This window comes from Anas acuta, chromosome 18, assembly GCF_963932015.1.
Source record: "Anas acuta chromosome 18, bAnaAcu1.1, whole genome shotgun sequence".
Lineage (NCBI taxonomy): Eukaryota > Metazoa > Chordata > Aves > Anseriformes > Anatidae > Anas > Anas acuta.
Genome location: NC_088996.1, coordinates 3,282,635 through 3,305,385, shown reverse-complemented (window position 1 = coordinate 3,305,385; position 22,751 = coordinate 3,282,635). Strand labels below are relative to the sequence as shown.

At 48.3% G+C, this 22,751-nt stretch overlaps 1 long non-coding RNA gene across 3 annotated transcripts in view; it reads right to left on the bottom strand.

The window, feature by feature from the left end:
- LOC137841801 (uncharacterized) overlaps positions 1-22,751 on the bottom strand; it is a 145,278-nt gene that overhangs the window by 38,589 nt on the left and 83,938 nt on the right. The window contains exon 3 of one of the 3 annotated variants that reach the window (XR_011088749.1): positions 110-5,352. The exons of the other annotated variants lie outside the window; for them this stretch is intronic. This is a non-coding gene — a long non-coding RNA (uncharacterized lncRNA). Of the gene's footprint in view, positions 1-109; positions 5,353-22,751 lie in introns of those variants that run through there. 3 annotated transcript variants of the gene reach the window in all.

Genomic DNA, 22,751 nt, shown 5'->3' with positions numbered 1-22,751 from the left:
ACACACAAAGTCATTCGGAGATGCTCTGAGAAGCAGCCACCAAATCCAGCCCCGTGTCGTTCCAGCTGGCTGGCAACCCCTGCCACCAGATGCCAAAGCATGATGTGTCAGCAATAAAATGCTCAGCTGCTCCGTGTAACTTTCAGGGCTCGCTGTACTCACCAGAATGAAAAACACAAGGCTGGAGCCAAGAGTGGTGTTTAAATAAGGTGTCTCGTGCAAACATCTGTCCAGCTGTGGCGGTGCTGTGCTCTCTGTAAACTGCAGCAGCTTCCCTGTCTTATTGTTACCAGATTAACAGCATGGGAATGTTCATCTCTTTAATTCTCAGCAGTATGAAACCATGAGGGAGTGTGGATTAGGCTAGCAAAGCAAACTTGCTCCGTGAACCCTGCTCTAGCAGCAGCTTTTTATTAAGGGAAGTGGGAGGTACCCTCAGCTGATTTCCCCGGCCTTTTCTCATTAGGAACCAGGCAGGGCTGACCATGTAGGAGAGAGAAATAATAATAATAATAATAAAAGAAAAAAGGCAAGGTGTCAGCCAGGTTGCCATTGCATTTTGAGCAAAAAATGTGAACCAATTTCCTCTCCAGTTTTAAGAGAGAAGGGAGCATAACCTCGGGGCACAACCAAGTTCAGTGCACATCTAGTGCTTCTTCCAGCGCCCTGAGAGACGAGTGCTGAGCCTGCCTGGAGATCCCAGCTCTCAGTCTCACTCACAAAGCCACAGCAACTGCTTTTTAATCTGCAGCCACATGCTAAAATGCATTCTCCATCTCCAGAGATCACCCTGGAGATGAAAGGCAGGGAGGAGGCTTTACCCACAACCAGCTCAGCCCAGAGCTGACCCTCCATCGTGTGGCCTGATCCCACGTGCTGGTCACCCCTCCGTGTGGTCTGGGCACCTTATTGCCATCTGAACGTGCCCTGGACTTGCAAATCAGAGTGCCACGTGTACCCTGTTAGTGCAAAGCCATCTCAGCACCTTTTGTGAGGCACACCTTTCTGGCATAAGAATGGGCCATAAAAACACTTGTTTACGTAAAACCTCTCATTAGCCAGAAAACAGGAGAGAAAGGGAAGACCCAGTCCTGCCTTCCCTACCCACCCTGCTAGGCAGCAGGTTATGCTTTGGACAGCAGAGTACACTGAAAAGTAACACTGGTGGGAAACCCCTGCAGCTGGACACCAGAGGATATGCCAATGGGAGAGATGGAGCAAAAGATCCTCCAGCTTGGACAGCAAAGGCATTTGGAAGGACCCACACCTTGCTACGTCAGGCGACCAACACCGGGTGAAGCCCAGGGAACTGCAGGCAGCTGCAGTCCTAACAGGCAGCCCCAGGTTGCAGTAAACCCCAGCCTTGCTTGTGGCTTTTACTGCAACCTGCTGATGCTGGAAAAAAAAAATGCAAGCAAAACCCCACAACTGCCTCAGCTGCAGTTAGACTCATTCTGCTTTTTTTGTCACCCTGAAATTGTCCAGTGATCTGCTCCTAGCCCCATGGAAACCCTCGAAACAGCCTTGCTCCTAAAAGCAGTCTGGCACCAACCTCCACCAAAGCTCCAGTAGGTGCGAGTTCACCCACCTCCACCCTTCTTTCTGCATTTTCCCCACTCCATGTTGCCATTGCTAAGGTACAGGGCTGACACAATGGTGACATGCTCTTAACACATTTACCTACTGAATCCATGCCAGCTCTTGGAGAGATGCTGGCTGAGCCTTCAGGGTGTTATTAGATCTGGATGTTAGATTTTAGTGAAGTCTCAAGCCAAGGTAAAACTTAACTAAAAGAATCTCTGTAGAGGGCCTGATCCAGAAGCTGTTAATGGGATAAATAACCTTCGCCTCCAGGTCACTTGTTAGAATTTGGCTCTGGTTGGGAGTGATGAAAAGTCAATGTCTTCAGGCCGCTGTGGAACAAGGGGGTAAATCTGCATCACCCTGCATGAACAAAAGATGCTCTCACGCTGCCCTTGGTTTTGGGGCACTGCATGCCCCAACGCGGGGCAAAGGAAAGGAGGTGGAGAGCACCTGGGCAGATGAAGCAGCTCTTTCCAGGGTTGCTTTCCTGGTAGCTTTCATAAACACCATGTTGCTGTTGGCACAGCTGAGGTGGTATGTCTGACGTGCTCCAGCTCCAGGTGGCACTACCTGGGTGTCAGCAGGCAAATCACTCTTCCCACGGGCTTATGCAAATTGTTAATGGAAAAACATTTCCCCATCAGGACCATCAAGCATCGCAGCAGGCTGCCCAGAGAGGATGCTCTGTCTCCATCCTGAGATATTTGCAAGACCAGAATTGATAAAGCTCTCAGTGATCTGGTCTGACTTCAGAGCTGTCCCTGCTTCAAGCAGGCGGTTGGACCAGAGACCTCCAAGTTCCCTTCCAACCTGAATTGTCCCATGAGCCGAACGTCAGCATTTGCCCAAGTTACACACCTCGGCCACCTCCCTTTGAGGTACCAGCAGCTCTGAGAACAGTACTGCCCTCTGCAAAATGAAGGTAACAAACTGAGACAGATGGATATTTTACATTCAGACTCTTCAAAATAAAAAACAAGCCAATTTTTTGAAAGAATGGAAACATTCATGGGGAAAATGCCCAGTGATAGCTGTTACTGCCCTAGAAAAAAACGTCAGGAGACAAGTTCATCGGGGCTGGCAGGTCCCCAGAGTGTTCCTGGCTCGTGGGTAGCAGCGCTGAGCATCATGCTTAGCTCTCTCTGCCAACATTGATTTTAACATTTTAATTGCCTGTGGCCACAAGCAGCATTGGCAGGTTTCTCAGGCATTGTTTCGCTTGCGCAGCAGCAGCTGGGGACAACCTGGGTCAAACCTGAGCAGCCCAGCTCCTGCCCTTCTCGGTAACACAGGAAGGTGGCGGATTCCTGGTGGTATCCCGATGCCCGGGGAGAGGGGGCCTTCCCGAGGACTGCTTTGCAGCAGGGACATTGCTGTATCACAGCTGGCATCGCCCCAGGGGACATCAAAACCTGCCCAGGCCATGGAGGCTGAGCTGAGCGCCAGCAGCTGATGCACTCGGGTCATGGATGAACGTGTTACAAGGAGTTACACACCCCGTGGCAGCCAGGGCAAATACCTCATGACCTTCCCATGAAAAACTTAACCAAGGGAAATAAACAACCCCCCCAAAAAACATTATTAACACAGAACACCGGTGCTGGGCTTCAATAATTGATGCACCAAAAGCCTGTGAAAGAGCCTCCAATGATGCATTATTAAAAACAGCTATTTGTAAGGTGTTGTGAAAACAAATGTAAAACGAGGCAGCGAGAGAGGGCCTGAGCAATGCAATGGTGAAGCAGAAAAGAAAAGGAAAGCTAGGACATCCACTGCAATCTGTCCCGCACCCTGACCCAGCCTGGGGTCTCACCAGAAAACCATCTGAGTGTGAGTGAGTGTGGTGAGGGTCCTCAGCAGGGCAACTGCTCTGCCTGGACGTGGCCAAATAGACGCAACCTTCCCACATACTCTGGGGCTGGGGGTAGGATCTGGCCTCTCACTGGCTGGTGAGGGAACCTAGGTGCTATTTTGCTGTCAGCTCATGCCTTTCAATTTAGTTCCTAAGTGCATGCAAGCTGAATCCAGACTTGCGGTCCACCTGCATGGATACGTTTAGTAGCTAAGCCCCCCAATTAGCGCGCACCCTACAGAAAGCCCACTGAGACAGGGTGAAGCTGAGGACAGCTGGAGGACACACACGACGTAGTGATGTGGTGAGTCTGAAAGATTTGGGGTGCTTCTGGGATGCTTTGGTTGAAGGATATCTCTGTAAAAATGCAGATCCATTTACGTCAAAACTGTTTGTGGGAAAGACTTGGTTTTGACAAACGTCTTCTTTGCAAGCTGTTCTGAAAGAAAGTTTTGAAGTCATCTTTCTGGCATTCTCAGGTTAAAACACTTTGCTTTTTAAGGCCAAACCAAGTTTTCAGCTCTAATACAGTCTTCATCAGGCAACTGACGTCACGTGAAGCCAGTTACAAAGACCTCGTTCAGAGAACTTCCTTACCACAGACCGACTAATGAGGATAAAGGCACAGAGGGATATTTTGTGTTGACAAAATAAGCACTTTCTTCCTTGAAAGTTGGCTGCATCATTTATTTAAGCATAGTCAATATTTAATGGAGTGCTAACATGCACATTAAATGTACTGCGAGGCCTCCTGGCCTAATGTCCTGAGTTTCACGGCAGCAAGAACAGCTCCAGAATAACGTGTGGCAGCAGTGACGGCTCCGCTGCATTTGGATGTCACCGAGGACCATCGTGAAACACTCGTTATCACATAGGCAGACACTTTAGGCTCAAACACACGGGTGATAGAACCTTATCAAGTGCTGAAGGTGCTAGGTGAAGGGCTTTTCTACCAAAAAAAACAGCCTGGCTTGAAAATGCTTTGTGTTAAGTGGGCAGGGGCAGAAGGAGAAATTATTTTCAATTCTACGTTTCTGCTGGGCCCAGGCTCTGCCCAAGGAGCTGTTTTCTTCTTTGCTTGTTTCCTGCCATGCCACAGCTGATGCATATCCACCTGCCCCATGATAATGCATTTTTTTTTGGCTTGAAGGGGAAGCAGAGCATTCAGCCTTATAGCTTCATGCAGGGATGCTCACACTCATGGGAGTCCAGCAGGGCTGCAGACCCTGTGTCTCCCTCTCTTTGCTGCTAAATACAGAAGCCAGGAACTGCTGAGAGGAGTCCATTTGCAGGGCACACACAAGAGGGAATTTCAGGGAGCTTGCCTCACTTATTTTACTGTAAATATGGAGACACATGCCATCCACAGCCACTCCGCTGCTCCTTATATAAACCTAGGGATGGGGCCTGATGTTAACACTCAGCCAGCAGGCTTGGAAAACATTCAGCCCTTAAGCTGTCCTTTGGAGACCTGGATGGGGGACACTTCTCCTTTGAAGAGACCCAGCATCACACCCTTTATCAACCTCTTACCAAGGAGCCAGTGTCTGGCTGCCTGGGAAGTTGTTTTGATGTCGCACTTCTGCCAGCAGCTGGGGGGGCTCCAAAGGGTCTCCTCCACCCCAAGGGGCTGAGCACCAGCATGTGAAAGCTTCTGGGCAGATGGGGAGGTGGTAACGGATGGATGTACCCCAGTCCCCAGCCACCAGCACCGTCACAGCTGCTCACGGTGGAAATTCCTCTCTCCTCTCATGGCTCAGATCAATGGATGGGTCGAGGTCTGTTGACTTCCACCACAGCCATCCCGCCAGTGACACCTAAATATTTTCCTTCTTCAGGAGACAAAGGGAAGGAGGGCGGCCTGGCTCTTGTCAAGTGTGGAGCTGACAGCTTTACAACCTCACTGGGGAGAGGAGCTGAAAGAAAGAGCGTTAGATTTAATCTGTGCTGACAGGGGTGGGTGATGGGTATTTTTATAGTGGAGGAAATGTATCGAACAGGGGAAATTAGACTAGAAGACGATAAGGATCTGGGCTTGACACAGCCAATTAATAGATGTTTACCAATGATAAAAGCTGATAGATCAAAGCAAATACACTCCTTCTTCCTCCGTTTCTCTAAATTGTTTGGGAGCGCGGCGCTTGGCTGTGGCTGTCCTGTCCCTGCGCTTGGGGCCCTCTCGAGGTCGTGGCTGACCCAGAGCAGCCGGAGGGTGCAGGTCCCAGGTGCCTGGGCACAACAACTGGGAGCCAGCAGGGACCCCCCTGAACAGGTTCAGGTGCAGTGTTTGGGGTGAGGTGGGGGAACATATCTTTCTTCAATACCCAGGGAACACATCTCTGCCGTGTATGTTTCCCTGAAGTTAAAAAGTCAATGGAAAAACAAACAAACAAACAAACAAAAACAAAAACAAACAAAAAAAAAACGTACAAGGTGTCTGGCACAGAGGGGGGGATCCTGGTGTCCACCAGCTCCTCCTGTGGGGACCTCCTGGTGTCCCATGGCTGCTCCAGAAGGGATCTGGGTCTTCAGTATGTCCCCTGTAATATCTGCTGGAGGATGCCTGGCAGGCAAGAAGTGCTGTAACATCGAGGACAGTCCCATGTGGTCCTCAGGGAACCCACACCCGTATGGCACCAAAAGAAAGTTCAGCCACATTTTGGGATCTCTGCTCTGGCTGAGAGTGGATCTGATAGTTAATGGCAGCTTGGGTAATGAGAAGGACTGAATGGCCAAACTCCTTTTTGTCACTGAGAGCACACTGCTGGTAAACTTCTGGCTGGTAATGCTTCGTGGTCCTTTTGCTGATTTGCTCCTTGACTTTCTTGAAGGGAATGTACCAGGTATGCCAGAGACAAAATCCGGGTGCAGCTCCCAGGATTCAGTCCCAGAGTGCGTCCTGCAGACCGCAGTGACAGGGCAATTCCCATCTCTGCTCCCTCCACTCTACACAGCCATCCTACACTGCCCAGCTGGGCCGTGCTCCCACACCACACATCAGGCCATGCTCTGGGACAAACCACGTCCCTGGGGAAAGGGTAACTTCTTTTCAGAGCCACCAGGCCTGGGTGGTTGCAGGTGTACCCTGGTGCATGAGGGTAACTGCCTGCAGTCACTGCTGGCCCAGGGCGAGTAGGCCTCTCCTGGAAACCAGCTGTGGGGTTTAGCAGCCGAGCTCCTTCCTGTGGAGGGAAACACCATGGTGATAAAAACAGGAGTTGTTTGGCGCAGCCACGCACGTGAGGTGGAAAATGTGTGAGCTGCAGCTTGCAGGGTGTTTTAGCACAAGCATTACAAGTGACAGTGGTTCCTGGGCTACGGCAGCCGTACAAGCCCAGGGGCTCTCAAGGCCCAGCTCATGCAGCAGCATGAGGTGAAACCCCAGGAGGTGAAGCCAGGCTCAGCCTTGTTTTTTTAGCCAGGGCAGCTGGCAGAGCTGGGCCAGCAGTGGCCATGCTGCCTGGTGGGCACATGAGCCCTGATTTAAAGGCAGCTCAGCAAGAGCCTTGTCAAGGCACCTCGGTCCTTGGAAAGACCGAGCACAAGCTCAGGCATTCCCTCATGTGTAAAATGGGCACAGGAAGAGAAGAAACCCTAAACCCACACAGACTGAAAAAGGTTCTCCAACATTAACCTCTGTGATTCTACAACCCTCTCATGGCTATTCTATCAGCCTCTCTCACTGCCAGATGGGTCTGCAGATGCTCAGGAACCAACACATGTTAAAACAGTTTCTATCAGCCCTGATTCCTCTGCTCCACATGTGCTGGAGGCTGGGGAAGCTGTGAGCTTCATGTTGGCCTTGATTCACTTCAGTTAGGGCAGAATAGCCCAGGCTGTGATGTGGGGCTGAAGACCTGCCCTCCCTGCACAGCCCATGGAAATACTGGGACTTCCAAAAGGTGCTGCTATATGGAGGGATGTGGCACTGACATCAGCCAAGCTTCCTAGCCCTTCCACAAGGGCTGCTAGCCTTATCCTCCTTGTAACACAATAGTACCTAACTGAGAGACCAGTATTTTCAGGTTTGCTGACCTAAATGAGATCAGCTAAATCCATATTTAGGACCAAACACCATGGGCTCTGCTCAGAAAGGGCTGAGCACACGCAGCTCCCAAGGACTTCAGAAAAAAAACTGGGTCAGATCCTGAAGTGATTCATAGAGCAGACCCAGTTTTATCAATCCCAGTGTGACGCAGATACCAAATTCCACCTTCTAGCATCAATCTGACACGTACCAAGATTGCTGGAGGTCAGGAAAGATGGGCACTGCTTGTTTAACCCTAAAATGTATTTCATTTGATGGTGTTCTTAGATGTGACTAATGAGTCATTCAAAAGTACAGCTCCTGGGCTGTCTTAGGTAGTGATATCTCAGCTATTCCTGCATTGCTGCCCATGGCACTTACATGAGAGGCCTTAACACAGTATCTTCCTACATTGCTTTAATTTGCTATTAAAACAATTACAGGCTTTTGAGTTTGGGCTTCCTTCCAGCTACTGTAAATCTCCCTTGCAAGGCGGGCAGTGTGGCAGCACCAGTGAGCACAGCACCCATTAATTATGCTGACTCCAATATAAACATTGCCAAGGTCTTATCATGGAAAAATTCTCCATAACCAAGGGCAGCTGCCTTAGTCCTGCTGGCTCTGTGAGTGGACGGATGGATGTACCAACCTGGAACGGGCACAGTACAGATGCAGTATGTTTTCACCCTGTATACTCTCTACAGATGGTGCTTTCCCAGCCACTTCCAAGGGGCTGGTCCAGCAGAGCCCTGAAATACTGGATTTATTTGACGTAGCTGGAGGGATGACTGGGATAACACCCTTCATAAAAACTGGCTTGGATGTCAAGGCAGAAGACACTGTGATGCACCATTGGGCACTGCCTCCTGGGCACTGAGAGTAATAGGGGAAGGGAGGAGGGATCCAGGCCATGTTAGGGCACCATCCTTCCAGGGTCATGCACTCAGCTCTGATGCAGCAAAACTCTTTAGCATGTGCCTACATGGGCACATGGGTTGTGACCTGTGTCACCTTGCACCGAGACAGGGCAATCCGGCTTGCTCATCTCTGCCACCCGTAACGTCCTTCGGGAGGTGCATGTCCTTCTCCACTGCTGCCAAGGCAGCCCCAACAACTGGAATGAATTAACCCAGACGTGCAACGTGGAAAAAGCACAGTGCAAACCAATAGCCCAGGCTTACCAGTCTAACAGAGCTGGTCTGATTTACCTTGCTTCCAAGTGCTAAATTGCATGGAAACTATATTTCCCATATGCTCAGGTCATATTTTCAAAGGTGCTTAGTGACTTAACAGCTTATATCTTATAGACTTACACTGAGATTTGTGCTTCGGCGCCCAGATCTAACAAAGTACATGTGTGTAATATCAATTTGAGCTCCTGTCTCCCAGCTAGGACTCTAAGCATACGGTTGGATCTGGGCCTAAGGACCTAAGTGATTTTAGAAAATAAGAATTTGGCACCTAAGTCACCTAGATGCTGCATTTATATTTAGCCTTGACCAAGTCTGTGGCCTGCCCCCAGTTTCTCCTCCAAGTGAGAATCCTCAGCAGCATCAACATTTATTTTTAAAATCCATTTCTTGGACAAGGCACAAACCCAGAATCCCAAACATTATAAATATTAAAGTTCCTATAGCACTTTCCGTGGAGGAGAGGTGTTAGCCCCAGGACGCTGGTTGGGTTCCAACTCAAGCAATTGCATTCAGCTTCTAACGCTTCAAATTCCCTCTCCAGTTTCTGTTTCATTGTGCTGAATTTCTCTTTGCTTTGACTAAGCCCTGTTATTTTATTCATTTTCTTCTATTCATTGACAAAACTTTCCCAGCTCCACTACTGGCAGCGATGGCAGGACCTGCATTGTCTTCCTCCAGAAAAATTAATATTTTACCCCCCAAAAATATAGTATTTTCCTCTTAACATGATTCTTTGATCTGCTAAGTTTTAGTTTTCTTTCACAGTGGAGATGAGATTAAAATATAATGCAAAAAGAAGGACAACAACCAACCAAAAAAAAACCTCACAAGTTCAGAAGAAGATATCTTCAGAAAAAGCAGTTTGCCACTTGTGGCCTGCTCACCCGAAAGGATGTTGAATTTTTCAGATTCTGCTAAGAGCTATCTACAAGGGCAGTGTAAGATTCCTCATTTCAGTCTTCCCCAATAAAATAATAAAAATAATTGAGAATTTTGGGTAGACTTGAAGTATTCTTGTAGACAGCACTGAATCTTAAAAAGAGACATTTCACATCAGAATGATTATCTGCTTTCGAAACTCTTGACAAAATCAAATATTGATTTTCAGCTTGTTGTCTGAGTGAAATCACCACGAGCTCACATCTGTGTTGCCAACCGGGCTGGCAGACTGCAGAGCCTAGCCTATGGCACGGACATTGCCAGGGCTGGGAGCTGTTGGCAGGGAGCAGAGGATGGGGTGGGATGGGGTGCGGGCACAGCCAGCCTCTGAGCAGGGCTTCTTCCATCGCACCATTTGAAACCTGCTGTCAGCAATGGGGATTTGGCTAGCCTAAAGGAAAAGAGGGATGCTGAGCTCATTGCGATGCCTGGGAAGTCAGTGGGTATTGCTTCCCAATTAAATAAATCCAAAGTGAATCACGAGTTGCAGGACTCTGGGGTAAGTATGGCATAGGATCGAACTTGAGGCTTGGGCAAGGCAGTCCAGAGTGAAATGGGGAAACCAGCAGCCTCCCAGGAGGAGCACACACTGAATGTCCTCTAAAGGGCTTTGTTAAATCTCCTTACAAAAGAGGTGAATGCATGACACACAGCGATCCCTCCCTGCCTCCTTTGAAGAGCAATGACATTCCTGGGATGCTTGAGAGTTGATGGTGTTGAAGGCTTTGAAGTGAAGTACTTGAGCAGTCTATTTTGACTTCCCTGGGTGACTCATGCTCAGCTCCGTATCTAAGATGGCTTTTCAGCTTCCTTTGACTGCCTTCCAAAAGTTACATGTTTGCTCAGCCTGACCATGGACTGTAACTTTTCTGTTCACCATTCATCTTTCCTCCTGAGGGTGGATGAACAGCTTTCTAACTCCAAAGGGGTTCAATGGTTCAGACAGTGTTTTTCAAGAATAGCGATGTCTAAAGGCATTTTTGTATCAATAGGACAAATCTTAACCCTTTGACAAGCCCATGCAGCTCCCAGGGAGCTGACTTGGAAAGCGTCAATGCAAGGCACTTAGCTGTGAAGCTGGAGATGATCACATGGCGAACTGCATTTATACAAAACTCAGCAGCACAAGGGAGGTCTCATGCTTTTGTTGTGACACATATCATAAGGATATAATAATGGAGTAGAAATAACTTCACAAAGTACAGCTGAGAAGAGAAGCGATTGTGGGAGTGATTCTAGACCAGTATAATGCTTCTTTCACCCAAACACCTGCAAAATACTTGCAAATGTACTATTTTTAGATACGCTATTGTTTGTACATGCTCCCGTGTGGCTCTGCTGTTGGGCAGTGCCCATCCACTGTGTCCCATCCTCAATGGAGCAGAATCCCAGCTTTTTCCCAGAGGAAAGGTCCCAGACTGAGTTTGCAAGAGCTGAATCAAGCAGAAACATGCAGACATTCACGGGGACCTAGATGTTTCCTGCTGTCATCCACACACAACCATTTCCCTAAGACAAGACAGTTAAAAAATACTTATGAACACCTCTGTTGCCAAATCTGCTGAGCTGTGACAGCAGTCGCTGCAAAATCTAACAACTATCCTCGGTGACATCTTAAGTGTCAGCTTTAAATTTTTAATCGATTGAGAACTTTGCTGAAGATTTTAATTTAAATTTCACTGCTAGATGGCAATTCCTATGGGCTACAACAACCTGCATGCCTGACATTTGACCTAGGAATTAGCAGTTTCCCATGTTTTTTGACCTTCAGGGCTTCAGCTGATTACAATCACTTGCTCTGGGGAACAGTCAAGTCATCCCATTGCACTTGGAAGGGCGCTTCCCACAGAGACGCCCACAAGACTTAGTGCACAACCCACAACATTTTGCTATGCCACGTGGCCTCTCTGTTGGAAGTGTCTTAGCTTCCACAGGGAGGGATGATACAAGGGTCAACAGTAACATGAGGAATTGCAAGGTGACTCTAGGAACTCTTTTCTCAGGAAGAATTACCTGGCAGGCTGTCAAGCACTTTTCCACCCTCTGGAGCAGGAAGACATAAATAGTTTTGGGAGATAACATGACCTGCACCCGTCACTCAAACGAGGTGCAAGTATTTATACGCGTCGTAGCAGAGTACAGAAACAAACATCGCCTCTGGCTGTAGGTTCCCACTTACCACAGCTGGAGCTTGCCCTCTGTGAGCAAGTGAAAAGAATGGTCCCTTTAACATACACATACATCCAACATCAGTTAATCAGGGCATGGTACATGGCTTATCATCGTGTGACAGCTCCAGACCCACATCTGGAGGGTCTGAGGTGCCCGAGCCCATGGCCACCTCAGCAGAGGTACGTCTGTGCCTTATGTCAGGCAGGGATGTCCCAGCACCCTGGTACTGGACACCTTCCCAACCAGCTGGAGGCCAAGGTGCTGCACTCCATCCCTGGACTTCCTTTGTTTCCCTACTAGCAAGAGGATCCCATCCCTTTAACAGCCCAGTGGGATAAGGGCCACAGACCTTGGGCACCACGGTTCCAGGCCCGCAAGCCAAGGGGAGCACGGAGGGGGCTCAGCAGGGCAGGGGTGCTGGCTGCTTTGGCCAGGGATGGGAAAGGCTCTTATGACTGCATTTGCAGAAGCTGCTGAACACCCCTTCACACCAGGAAGCTGATGCATTAAATAGATGACTGCTGATGATATTATCCTGCAAAGCTAGGTGAAAATGAAACCATGGAAATCACCCCATCTAATCACCGCTCTCATACAACCGCTCTCCCCTCTCCTTCCCATCTACCACCACATTGTTTTACTTCCCAGGTGTATCTCCAGGTCTTCTGTCTGCCCTCAGACACCCCTGGGCATGAAAACAGCCTGAATCTCAGGGCTGGTCACTGCCCAGGTCACCTCCACGTCCATGGATGAAGCACAGAAAGACCCCACATGGTTACTCTGAACTTCTACCACTCCATACAGCCACTGCAGCCACTGCCTGGGAGAATCAGGCCCCTTTGTACCCTACACTGACCTTTCTGTGGGGGTTAATTACTGGCACTGAATAGGGGGAATGCCTGCGAGTGGGGTGGGTGTGTGCGTGAATGCACGTGCTGTTTCCATAGGCTCCTCTCCAGTCTGTCTGCTACATGGTCCTATAAACTGAACAACATGAAGATTTCTCAGGACATCCTCTTCACCCATATGTCAGTAAGATGTTTGTTCCCTCCCCTGATTTGTGCCAAAATCGGAAAATGATTTGGTCTTTCATTTAAGAGAAGGTGACTTTTCCAAACAGACCTCAGCACTGGGAGGCATTTTCACTGGGAGCCTGATCTCAGCTACAGCAGGTCTCACTGACTGCCCCGAGATGGGAGCATGCTTCATTTCCAAAGATTAGATAAGGATTTTTCCTCTACATCCATCCTCTTCTCAAATCCTTTCTGTTACATTCTGGTCATCCCAAAAAAACAGCAGCAGGGGCAACACACCAGAACAGAGAACACTTCCCACGTCTAACTGTTCAGACCCTACCTTGTCTAAAAGACGAAAACCATTAAACCATGACAGCTAGGAGTGCTTAGACATCCAGGCTGGGTGATTCACCTCCATCCTAGCTTAGACACTGTAGGAAAGGAGGACATGGATATTGGAGAAGGGTTGAAAGGCAGACCACTTGTTTACTTGCATATATCATATATGTGTACAACTGGGTGTCAAAAATCAGATACTAGTTGCCTACCATCTGTTAAAAGGGTCTCTGTGTATCCCTCCGTGTAACCTGTAGGCAGTGTCTGTTGGCTCTGAGCAACTTCCCTTTTATATCAGTTTAAGATAGATCCCACTGGTTCTTCTCACATCGTATGCTTAACCACCCTTAACCACTGGCCTGTCTGCTGAGATGCGTACACCTTTACTTTGGGGTAAACACGCATAGTTCACCACCCAGGGTCATCTCCTTTCTGCTGATGTGATGAGCAAGGAGAAATACTGAGGAGATCTTGGCCAGCTTCACCCTCAAAGACAATTCCTTCTCTCCTGGAGACAGCAGTGGGCTGTCCTCCAGGCTCACAAAAACCTGGTTTGAGCACTGCAACAGCTCATGGCCACACTACAGCCTGGAGAGCTCTGAGAAGGGTCATCCTGTAGCATGCTGTGAGCTGAATTAAGGCTTTTCTTCCAGGCTGAGGTTTGGAGCCACATGGCAGTGACTTGAAAGGCAGGCTCTTATCTCTGTACGAACACAGACTCTCCACTCCTTCCACAAAACAGATCCCATCATCTCCAAATCCACACGTGATGCCCACCTTGGCCTTGTCCCCTCCTCTCTCTCTCAACCCTCCTTATATCTCACTCACCTACCAGAGCGAGCAAGGCTGAGCACAGAGAACATGCACCCCACAAACAAAAGTCAAGGGAAGGCCGGATGGAGCCTGAATGGCATTCCCACATTTCCATATTTCCAGATTTTGGGCTCTGTGTAGGGAACGTGAACCGTCCTCCATGTCCTGCTCCTGTCTGTGTCCCTTTCACGCTGGTGAGATTTGTTGCGGGATAATTCTCAGCAACCATCTCCCCGCAACAAAGCCGCCCCCTTTAGATGTGGGCAGATGATATAGAAAATGGGTGGTTCAGGCCGATTTCATGAGGCCTAATAAATCTTCAGTAAATTAAAACTCATCCCCCTTTCCTCCCCTCCCTGGGTCTTTGTCTTGCTAATACACATTAAGCCCTGCCTGGCTACACACTTTGAGGCATTTCGGAGGTGAGGTCTGTACAAAGCTGCAGATGTGGGAGCTTTAAAGGACCTTTGGCCCTGGTGTTACCCATTAACATCAGCCATGCCAACACAAGAATCTCACCATGGTTCTCTCCCCTCAAAAGGGCTCCCAAGGAACAACTTCGCCTTTGGGGGGGTGGTGATGGGGGAGTGGGGAGAAGAAATAAAAGAACAGAAGGAATGAGTGAGGGAGAATGAGAGGGAGACCTTCCCAAAGAGGTATTCCCTGTAAAGCTAATTTTGCCCCTAAATCACTGTCTGAAGCTAGTTGCTAGTTAGAGATTGCTTAGGAAATCAGTGCACCTCTTTCAAGGCAGGGGATGCTGGTACTCACAGAAGCGTTTGCTGATATATGATTCATTTCTCTCATCTCCACTGACCGTCTCCACCCTGACCTTCCTTGTTTCAGACCTGAAATAAAGACCCCTAATGCAGACTTGTATTGAAAGAGCCACTTTTGTCCCATATTCAAGTTTTTTTGTGTTTTTTTTTTTTTTTTTTTTTTTTTTTCCCCTGTTCAGATGTCCTCTATGCTTTCCAGTCCTTTGTAGAAATCAAAATCAAACTGCCACCCGGGCTGGAAACATAGTGACAGGCTAAAAATGTGTCTGTGAATGTAGTAGCCTTTCTGGAGTATCCCCTTTCACCCCAATGTCTTGCATTATCCATTTACTTGGTTGGTGCCCTACGTTATCCATTTACTTGCTAGTTCCCTATGTACTTGCATCCCCTAACCAATACAAGGAGAAACACAACCAGGAAAGCCATACAATTAATGAAGCCATACAATTAATGAAGCCATACAATTAACAAAGCCCACTGGAAACAGACAGGTTCCAGTGGGCAACAATTTAAATAAAAGCTTCTAGGATGTGAACAATTCTCTTCTCTTTTCAGTGCATTCACCGGCATGCTTTCAGGTCTGATTCGAACAAGAAGTAACAACTCCTCTCCTGAGAGGCTGCACCTTCGATCGCTTCAAGCACTTTGGCTAAAATGTAAAGAGAAACTTTGTGGCCCTGTGTAGGTGCTTTAGAAGTTGTAAGGTGTGATGAATGAGCTCTAAAAAACACAGATCAAGAGGAAGATAGCGGGGATGAAAGGACAGACAGTTAGATCAGACTAGACATCCTGGGATGAAAGGAAAGGTGAATGGATAGCCAGATTAGACAGTTACGGTAAGTGGAAGGCAGGAAATCCAAGCTTGTAGGCGTTTATCCTAAACTCCAGATCTGCACCTGTAGAGGCTGCTGCCTTGCTTCATTTTTATTCAGTCCTTTCATAAGCAAACTTCCCAGTGTGATCAGGCGGTGCCCCTGGCATCAGGAGCATGAAAGAGGAATGAAACAAACTGACCAGCCAACATCATTTATATATATGTGCGTATATATATATATATACACACATACATGTATTTAATCTCCAGGGAAAGCTTAGATCTCCCTCTCTTTTATTAAAAATGTGGAGCAAAGGCACGGGTCAATCCTCATTTTATCAGGATGATTTTGTCCATCCCAGTGAGAAGGGACCATGCACTTTGAACAAGCCACGGTATGGTGGGCTCTGGAGGATTATAGACAAGGTTTTTCTCTCCAGCGTGGAGCTTGTTAACTCTCCACTGTTGCTGGAGGCTAAGGCTGAGAGTTTTCCTTGTCCAATCAGATAAACATAAATGCCTCTCACTCTACCAGCGAGTTAGCATGAAACTGTGCAGTGTCACACTAAATAATGGTAGTGAGAGGAGAGTGTGTTCTACATTAATTCGCCAAATCAAATCCCAGCAACATCCAAAACAGTTCAGATATTTATCTGGGGCTGCTTGTCTATCCCAAAAGCACAATGAGACTTGTCATGTTTCTATGCTTTCCTGGTGAGACTATTTTACAACAAAGCAATTATCCCTTGGGGATCATATAACTATTTACATATTCATTTCCTGGTGTCGTACCCATCATTTCCTATCATATCACAGGAAGGCAGCTGCCGTCCTCTCACACCGTGCAGTCCTCAGCAATTCAGGCTGATAAGCAGCGTGGAGCTTAGAAATCAGCCGGAGAGGCACACTGGGGTATTGTGCTACCTTCCTTTACATGGCAAACCTTTAGAGAAGTGGAGCAGTGCATCCATCATCAGTGATGTAAAGTCTGTCCAGCTCACTTTGGGGGAATTTCACACTGACAGCTTCAGCCTTCTCATGTCACTTTGTACATTAGCTTTCTATGCTAAACCTTGACCAAAAGCTAGTTTTGCTTCCTGCCTGGGAGGAACACACAGGAAAATTAACAGAACTGCAATTTATTTATTTTTTCATGTCAAGATCTTTGTAAAAGTCTTTTTCATCACTAGTTAAACCATTTTGAAATATGTAATGTGTTCCATTTTTGCCAGTAATTGGGTTGCATGTCATCGTCCTATGTCTCCATCTACACAGGATTCCTGCATTTATTTCTAGGGTACTGATTACTTTTATTCCAAAATCAGTTCAAAGCCCAAAGTTGCACAACACCTCCACTAAGGCATAATAAAAAGGCATAATGTACAGCAACACCACCTTCCTTTGAAGCTTAATCATTTAAGCCTTGATCAATTGAGGCCCAACTGCTTTGGACTCCTGTGCAGTCAAAAAAAAAAAAAAAAAAAAAAAGACCCTCCTGAGGTGTGAACACCTCCTGGAGATGCCTCTGCTTGTCAACAGCAGTAAAGGTGCTGGAAAACAGTATGATTCTCATCAACTGAAGTGCTCATCATCAGTACTTCAGTTACGTGCCAAGTTTAGGTGAAGAAAACCACCTTTCAGAAGTCTGTAATCAGCGCCATGGTTACCACATGACAGTAAGCAAACATACCTCAGCACTTGGCTCCTCACACTGCACCCCATATAGGAAAAATAGCCTGGCTGCCAATTGATTGCGGTTTTCACTCCAATAAATCAAACCAGGAAAGGATGATCTGAATGACATTTTAAACACATACATAAAAGCTCTGGCAGTAAATAAACCCAAGGAGGACAAAAACACATTTCGCTGCAAATGCTGTAAGCCTCAAAGTGGCTACAGAGCAGTAACTCTCCTTTCACAAAGGACCTTCCATCTGAGACCCTCGATGTACTTTGAAAACAAATGCACTCCATCTTCCAACATCTACCTGGCCTGACTGCCAGAGGTTTCCAGGCCTTTCGGCCTCCTCCTGCTGAAACCTCCTCCTTCGTTTGGAGCAGGATGCAGTCTCTTGGCACAGAAATTCACCGAGCTCTTTGAAATGCTTGGCAAGGTCCTTCGCTGCGAGGGGCATGCTCAAGCCTGCTCCACTTGAAGGGAAGCACAAAACTATTATTGACTTCAAAGGCAACGGGACTCAGCCTCAGGGTGGAAATTAGCTTCAACATTAATTGAATTAAGAGAGGGGGATTCCCTTCGAAGAACTGCCATTTCCTGGGCCATGGGATGAGATTTGTATTGAACACAATTATAACTGGACTAAAACAATGGAAAACAGGTGCGGTACTCAGTGGCTGGGCACCCTGCATGGCCTAGATTCAGCCGAGGGGAACGATTGTATAGAAACTCAAGCTGGAGTTTAATTTCCTGAACACAGCCCTGCTGAAGGACAGAGGAAGGGCAGAGGCTCCTGAGAAGCACCACGGAGCCTGGAGCTGGGAACAGAGGCAGAACCTCAGCTCCCATTAGACAAAGGGCACCTGTGGATGCTTCTGAACCTCTGTCATCTAAAGAAAAGGTGAAAAAAGAAAACAAATGCATGAATTAAGGGTGGTTTGCAGAGGCAGCTGGGAAACTGCATCTCAGCATTCAGCTACTGCACTCAGCCCCCAAGACTGGAAATACCAGAAGACTCAAGGCCTGAAATGTCCTACATGAGGTGTCCCAGTGTCCCAGCCTTGTCTCCACGTTTGCTACCTCCAGTAGTCTTGGGGAAGGTTTTCATTAGGATATGTTCTCTATTGAACTTATTTCTCCAGGATTATGAAGTTCCTGATATTTCTGAGACCTCTCTGCAATGTTGAATGTGGTCTCCAGATCTTTGTCCCTTTTCACCCCTTAGCACTTGTGCACTGAAATGTCTTCCCCTAACCCTGAAAAAGCAGGAAATTGGATTTACTTCCATCTCTGAAGACCAGTCCAAGGACTATTAGGGAAAAAAAGCAGTAGAATCAACAAACTGGATTCCTCCCCTTGCCACAATCCCCAGCTCCCTCTGGCCTTCAGAAGGGTGCAATTCCTACAAGAAAAGCCATCTCCAAACACATCAGGAGGCCCTCTTTTCAGCTCACAAGCAAAACCGGACAGCATTTACAATGAATAATCATCCTGCATGAGCACAATTTTGCCATTTGCTTCCTCCGGCAGCACATCAGGCTCTCACAGAGTCAAAACCAATCTGCTGAAAGCATCACTCTTCTCTGTCTGACTGAAACCTACTTTATTTTCTCCCCTCCCAGAGGAGAATCATCTGAGTCAGTGATTTGTGGCTCAGGGCAATGCGCAGAGCTGCCTTTCCCAGGAATTGCCGTAGTCCAGGAGGTGAAGGTGTCAACAGCAGATAAAGAGGAATTCACCCACCAGACAGCTTGCATATCTGATCTCAGCTTAGGTTACTTGCTAAGCAGAGACCAGCAAGATGCCTCAGAGCAGCCAACCTGCTGGAAAAACGTAAAGTTTAATGAGATTAAGTGTGTTCAGAGTTAGGAGGTCAGAAAGGGAAGTGGGTAATGGCTGGGAAAGCTTCTACGGCCCTCAGGACTACTTGCCCTGGTGTGGAAAAGCCAACCTAAGTGAACAACAAATCATGCCACCGATGTTCAGGCACCGATTTTTGATGTTGGTCTGCTTTGATTTGTCAAGCAGTGGGGCCAAGACTTGATTCCCCAGAGCTGGTCAGGTCCCCAGCAATATTCATCACTGGACTGATGACCGCCCTGGCCTGTAGTTTCTCTTCCAGACTGGGGGCTGGCAGTGCCACAAGTCCACCCTTACCCCATTTTCCCGTGGTTTTATCTGGGTCTATTCTACTGCCACCTTGCTCCTTGCTGTAGCTCATGGGCATAGCACTGAGAAAACGTTCCTTTGACTTCCACATGGCAGAATGCTCTTTTCATCAGCAGGTGTCACATAGCTCCGCCACAAAGAACAAGGTCCCTATTGCCACTTTATACATGAGGTATGGAATGCAGAAAGTGACTTGACTGGGGGCATTCACCCGGCCAGGGGCCAGGGAGATAACAGCTCTCCCAAGATTCTGTCTTGGGCTTTTATAGCAGACTTCTGCCATCCTTCCTCTCATAGTAAAATGAAACAAGTGCTATTCTGTGATAGAAAGAGTATTGCACATGAATAGCCATCAGTCAAAAAGGATGTGCTCTGAGGATGGCCCAAATGCCCGGTTTGGAGAAGAAAAGAACAGTGTTGTGACCCTGGCAAAGGGCAGGACCCCTGCGCTCCACCACTGCCCTCTGCTGCAAAGCCTTCACCTCTGACACCGCGACCATGCCCTTTCTCCAGGGTCTTTCTGCAGCCAAGGCTACCAAATTCACATCAGCTCTTAGTGAAGGGCCATGAGCTTCTCCAAATCATCCTCGCTGGCAAATGATACCAAAACCCAGAGAAGGATGTTAAAGCTGAGAGACTCTGCAGCACAAACTGGAAACCCCAGACCGTTGTGGTTCTGGCTTGAATATCAGAGAGGCAAATTTTATCATACAAAATACATCATGCCCTCTCCACAGATCTGCATGGCTGACCTTGAAAGACGTGCTGCTGGGTGCTGGCGCAGTGCAGCCTCCATCTCTCTTGCAAATGAGTGAACTCCCCTGCCAGGAGCTACCTGGTCCTCCTCCTCCTTACGTGCATCTGAACCATATTACCTTACCTCCCCTGGGCTCCCTGACCAGTTAGTTCTCTGCATGGTGCTTGGGGCAAAGGGCACGGCAGTGCCCTGTCTCCCTTGGGGTTTCCTACCTTCTTTGTACCTGCCAAGTCTCTCTGGGCAAGTGATGCCTCAACACGTCCCTGGCCAAACGGCACATTACTGAGGCACCCAGATGTGTGTTTAGCTAACCTCAAAGCCTCGCTCTAGCTTACAAGATTTCTGTTCTTTTCCAAGACAGCAGAGCCAGGCAGAGGCAAAACTTCAGAAACACTCCATGAATGAAAGGAATAATAAATGAAACACAAGCTACGTGCTGTTTCTATCATTTATCCTGCAGCTTTTAACTAAGCAGCAGCAGCACAGCAGCTCCAGGGGACAGCCTCTCTCCATCCTCCTCCCTCCCTGCCAGCAGCATAAATAAGGAGAAAACTCCACCCAAGTCAGTGAACCGACACAGAAGCTCCCCGAGCCAACATGAGAGGAGAAATCAGACCTTAGAATGAACACAGGAGAGGATCACCTCCATTTGTTTGCTGCTGTGCTCCCATATTTCATTTATGGAGGCCTAAATGCACAGCGTTTCCACTCTTCCACGGCAGTGACCCGGCTTTCTGCATGTTTAACTGAGCTCAGATTGACCCGAGCTGCTCAATCGCTCCCAAGAGTATGACAAAAGTTCACCTTTTTGCAGACATGGGATAATTTTGGAGGATGCTTGCACACACACCACCACTCCTCCCCATCCCCTGCACCCTTCCTGGGATGCTGCGGGGTGAAGTGGAAGGGGTACTCATGGATCTGCCAGTATTACCCGCCTCCCAGGATGGCCTTTAAAGCAGGAGAGGTTATAAATAAATAAAGCAAAAAGGCTTCTCCAACCATCCTCTGTGAGCTGGCCCCCTTCCCTCTCCCCAGACCCCTCCCTCCCCTTTCACAGGCAGCCCCCGCCACAATGAGCGACACCGGAAGGCAGCAAGCTTCCACCTCCCTGCTCATGCGGAAAGAAATCGCGCTCGGCTTCAGGAGCCGGCCTTGCCTAGCTTGATTTCAGCTCTGCACATTGTTCTGGCTGGGGTTGAGGGGGGCAGGCGGGAAGGAGGCAGTGATGGGGCATTGTTTGCAATTCAAATGCCTGGACCTCAGGAAAAACCAATAAACTTAAGTCACTAGAGAATTTCAACAAGCAGGGCCACTTGCACAAATAGGAAGCCTCCTCCCAATCGGTGGGGGCTGTTGAGGAGCCACTAGACAAGAGAATAACTAAGCACTCGTGGGGCTGAGAGCTTTTCACTCAATGAAGTCCAAACCAAACAAATTCCCCCTTTAGGAGATGCCTTTATCCAAACATGCTGAACACACACAGAAAGGGGCTCGGTGCCTCCAGCTCTCTGCATTTACTAAATCAGCCCTGATTTCTTTTCCCTTTTCCCTGCCCATCACCAGTCTTGGCCGTGGGCTGGTGGAGGTTGAAAAGCCCTACACTTCGTAAGGCCCTACAGACACTGTTGGCGGAGGGGATGCACAAATTCACTTGCCATAAATCCCCACTCACACAGTAAATGTGGTACAGGAATAAATTGCAGTAGGGCCGGATTTATAGGGGAGGTGGCTCGTACCAGCTTAGTGTTTAATTTTCAGTTCAGCTCTAACTGCCCTTTCTTAGGAGGATTTACGGATTTCCATAACTCATTCCAGCCTGAACATCGCAGCGTGCATCCCGCAGCTCGGCCCCTGCCTCATGGGGCTCCCAGCAGTCCCAACAGAGCGCGGTGGGGCGAGGGAGGCTCCCAGTGCAATGTCCATCCGGGCATTATCTAGAGCTGCTCAAGAAGTTACTGATGTTCAGCTGGGAGGGCTCCTTGTCCGCATCTGGCTTTACCTGCTGCACACAGGTGTTCACAGAAGCCAGGCAGAGATAAAGCCATGGAAAGGATGCAAACCAAGAGACCCCTTGACATCGCCTACATGCTGTGCTGGGGCATCTGATAAAGCAGAGGAGAGTGGGAGTGGCTGTCAGTGGCCCAGCCTGAGGTACAGCATTGCTGCGATGTAGGAAGAAAAGGAAATAGTGAGGAGGTGGTCTCCCTGCCTGTAATCTGGCTTTAGAGGTCCCCAATCGGGTGCTGGTCCCATAGACTCAAAGAGCAGGTAGACTGAAAGAGCTGGCTTGAGTGGCCTGAACCAGAGAAGGGACCCCAAAAGCCCCTTCTTTCCCCCCGAGATCAGGCCTTGTCCTGGACAAACTGGAGCACAAAATTCAGACTCCTTCCTACTTATCACACAATTCCTTTTTCTTTCTTTCGTCGTCTCTCGAGAAATTGCTTGGTTTTCCTGGCCAAGACTGCAGGTCTGTGAGCAGTCACCAGACACACACGGCTCCCCCTGCTCTAGTGGTTGGCAACCCTGCCCAGAGCAGGGGGTTCGAAACTAGATAATCTTTAAGGTCCTTTTCAACCCAGCCCATTCTATGATTTCCCCCCACCCCACATCACTGCCACT